The 4,135-nt window shown below is 40.8% G+C and overlaps 1 pseudogene; it reads right to left on the reverse strand.

The window, feature by feature from the left end:
• Window positions 1-540: 540 nt before the first annotated feature.
• On the reverse strand, window positions 541-2,845 carry LOC148211681 (gallate 1-beta-glucosyltransferase 84A24-like; annotated as a pseudogene).
• Between the last annotated feature and the right edge of the window lie 1,290 nt (window positions 2,846-4,135).

A 4,135-nucleotide genomic window follows, 5' to 3' on the forward strand; every position in this document is an offset into this window, starting at 1 on the left:
GCTAGCACGATTTCTTCGAATTTCCATCCCGAGAATCTTATCAGCAAAGCCAAGATCCTTCATTTCAAATTCCTGACTAAGCAAAAGTTTTAAACTAGCAATTTGAGAAGACTGTTGAGAAGCTATGAGCATATCATCTACATAAAGTAAAAGATATACAGATACATCCTTGGATATTGTTTTTATATAAACAAAACTATCAAAATCACTTCTACAAAAATTGCTTCTCATCATAAAGCTGTCAAAACGCTTGTTCCACTATCGAGGCGACTGTTTTAAACCACACAAAGAGCGTTTAAGATAACAAACCTGATGCTCTTTACCTGGTATTACATAACCTGGAGGTTGGCGCATATAAATCTTTTCTTCCAAGTCTCCATGAAGAAAAGCAGTGGTAACGTCCATCTGTTCCAATTCAAGATTATTGCAAACAAAGTCTCACATTGGCTAGGGAAGGGAATGATCATGAGTATATAAGAGAGGACAATTATCTCCATTGGTATGAGGCCTTTTGGGTGAAACCAAAAGCAAAGTCGGGTTACTACTTTTAACATAAACAGAAAAGAACGCACAAAATAAGAGAGAGAGGGAGACCATTTATCTTGTGATACAAAGTCATGGTTATTAAAAAACGGAAAGAGACCAAAACAATCCTATCTTTTATATCGACAAGAATTGCTTCGAAGCTTCCCAGCCGATTAACTAATACGCAGGATTTTTCACGAATACAAATTTACCGTTCTCTCCCTCAATTGTTAAACAATCGTATTATTGAATGATTTGACAGCATCGACGAACTCTTGAATATGGGTCTCGGAGGAGCCGCCGTACGCCGTGGCGGCGTCAGCCTTGTTCTTCCACTTCAAGGCGTTTTCTTTGAGCTCCTCCGCCGCCACGGCCTCCCTCACGCATTTCTCCAACTCCACCCTCCCCACCAATCTCTTCTCCGCCGCGCCACGGCTCAGGCGCAGGCCCACGCCGAACTCCTCCACCAAGAACTTGGCGTTGGTGACCTGATCTCCCCAGTGCGGCATACCCACCACCGGCACCCCCGAAGTGAGCGCCTCCACCGACGAATTTCACCCACAGTGCGTCACAAAGCAACCAACCGATGGGTGCGACAGAACCTTCTGCTGCGGACTCCACTTCACAATCTTCCCTCTCTCCCCACATTTCTCCACAAACCCCTCATGAAGCACGTGCGCCTCCAGCCCCCAGCTTTTCGCCATGTCCTTTGACAGCGGCTTCATCACCCACAGAAACGGAAACCCACAATTATAGAGCACGTGAGCGATTTCGTCGATTTGCTTCTGCCCCAAGTGGACAATGCTTTCTGTTTGGGGAAGAGAATACCTTGGACACGTGGAGGACCCCTATTGGTGCTCCAAGATGACTCATGAGTCATGCCCAGCTCGGACGGCCGAGATCACCACCACTAGCGTTGACAGATGCTAAGTATGAGGGCCGAGGTGAACCTAGCCGAGGTCCGACCTACCGGGAAGCTCGGTGGGGGCCGATGTGAGCTACTGTCAGCGGCGTGATTATCGGGTATAACCGTCGGTCCCGAGATTACCGGGTGTAACCGACGGTCCCGAGATTACCGGGTGTAACCGTCGCGAGATTAGCGGGACTACCACCCATAAGTAGAGGACTTCACTCCACAATCAGGTACGATGATTTCTGACCTCGAACTAAACTGGGAATCCGACCTATACTGACTTGATCGTCGGAGTGCTCACCTTTTTGTGCAGGTCCGCCCAAGTATTCAGATCGGTCCGGAGGCCGAGTTCGAGCTATCCTTGCACAAACACTTCCAAATGAAATATAAACCACTGATTTTGGGGGTTTCGAATCGAGCCATTCGAGGCAATCGTCCACCTTCAGGGAATCGCCGGAGAGAGCGGCTTCGGCCCCAGATTTGAGCGTCTTGAACAGAGGACCAATGGGCTTAACGGGGCAGATTTTCGCCATGTGGGCTATGACGTCTCCTTCGAGCTCTTCGAACGTGTCCATCAACACGCAGAATGGGATCGATATGTTCCGAAATTGGTGTAGAATTGAGCGGCCGATTGCCCTGTGGTTGCCGTGGGGGTGTAAGAAGGTGGGGATCTCGTCGTGCTTGAGTAGCGGCAGGGAGGGCAATTGGAGAAGGAAAATTCGCGGAATTAATGGAGCAGTGGTAATAAATTGAGAAAACAGAGCAAGATTGGACCCAGAGAATGGAACAGGGGATTCCGAAATCGTGAGCCACGTCGACGACCCAAGGCAGGAAGGGGTTTCCGATGAGGCAGGACACGGGGCGGTTTCGGAGGATCTGGGCCAGCGCGGGCTTTCCGGTGAGCTCGAGCTGCGGCAAATAGACGTCGAAGTCTCCACGCCTGGGGTCGTCGTGTACACAGCCGTCGTCCCAAAACTGGAAGTCGATGGAACCGGCGCCGACGGGGGAGGGGCGGTCGGCGATGCTGCCGGCGTTTATGAGACAGTGGCCGAAGTGGAGGGCAGTGAAGATGGTAGTGCGAAGGCCGTTGGAAGCGAGGGTTTTGGCGAGGCGGAGCGTGGGGTTCATGTGGCCTTGCGCCGGGAAGGTGACGAGGAAGACATGGCAAGGAGATTCGAACTCTGCCTGCATTATTTATTTTTTGATTTTTATTTCTGAATCCGAGCTTTGAACTCTGAAAATGGCGATTTGAAGCTTGGGGGACTATGCTCGTTATCTTTGGGTAAAGATCAAATCCCCGTGACACTAGTAATTTATGGCCACGTTTACTTCAACGACATGAGAATGATAAAATGCAGATGATGGAACCTACACAATTTTTCTTTCCTACATTTTCATCAATCCCATTTCCAAGCGATGCAATTATTTTTTCCTTTTTATCAATTTTTCTAGCATGTATTAATGAGGGCCTATAACTTATTTAATTATTTGTTTTTATTTATATAACTAATAATTGTTATTTTAATACAAATTTATACCACTTTTATTAGTTGGCATGAATTTATATTTAAATTTTTTAATTTTTACTAGGTTATTATTAATTAATATCTGTTGATTTTTTAAAATTGAATTTAATTATTATTAAATATTAAAATAATAAAATTTAATTATATTTTATATTAAATAATGATGTTTCTAATAAAAAAGTATTTTAGTTGATGTAATTTTATTTTAATTATTCATTATTTATTAATATTAAATAATGATACACTAGTAATTGTTATATATTTAATTTCGATTCATAGTTTTAGTAAACAAAGAATTCTAATTCTGATTCCAACAAATTTGTGGTAAACAAATCAAAAGAATAACATTGATTTTCATTATGATTCATGCACAACATTACGATTCCTAGTAAGTAAACAATGCCTAAATGGTTCAGGCTTTACCTACATTCATTTTACGAAAAAATTAGAATCCATTTGGTTATGTTTTTATTTTTTGTTGTTCGATTTTCAATTTTATTAAAAATCTTCAAGTATACTTGATTTTATTTTTTTACAAATATTCTCAAAATTGTAGATAAATTTTAAAAACAACCAAAACAAGTTATGTATATATATATCTGTGTGTGTGTATGGATGAGATACTCTTTATGGTTCTCATCCCCTATTTGTTATAAAATACAAATAAAATATTATTTTATTATTATTGAATCTATATTTGTTGGGAGGTGTGCAATTGTATTTTTACAAGGAAAAACATAAATAAAAAACAAGAACCTTATAACCCATTTCGTTATATTCTCGTTTTTTGTTTCTCATTTTTAATCTTATTAAAAAATTTAAATGTTTTACAATTAATTACGTTTATCGTTTTCCATTTAGAAACATTCTCAAAAGTTACAAAAATTTTGTAAACAACGAAAACAAATTTTTAATTTGTTTCAATATAAATAAATATTTTATCATTCGGTATCCACCTGTTTTTGGGTCAATTCTATTTTTATTTATTAAAAAAAAAAATCAGAAATAAAAATGTTGACAAAGGTCACGGTACCCAATCACTCTTAAATTCATCATTTAAGATAGATAGTAAAAGCTGATTTCTGCATGAGCTATACACTCTCTTTTGCCTTTTTCAGATCACTAATTTAAGATAGAAACTCCGATCGTTTAACCGACCGTTCGATCGGTC

Source organism: Momordica charantia, assembly GCF_013281855.1.
Source record: "Momordica charantia cultivar OHB3-1 chromosome 4 unlocalized genomic scaffold, Mcharantia_2.0 BLBB01000004.1, whole genome shotgun sequence".
NCBI classification, from domain to species: Eukaryota; Viridiplantae; Streptophyta; class Magnoliopsida; order Cucurbitales; family Cucurbitaceae; genus Momordica; species Momordica charantia.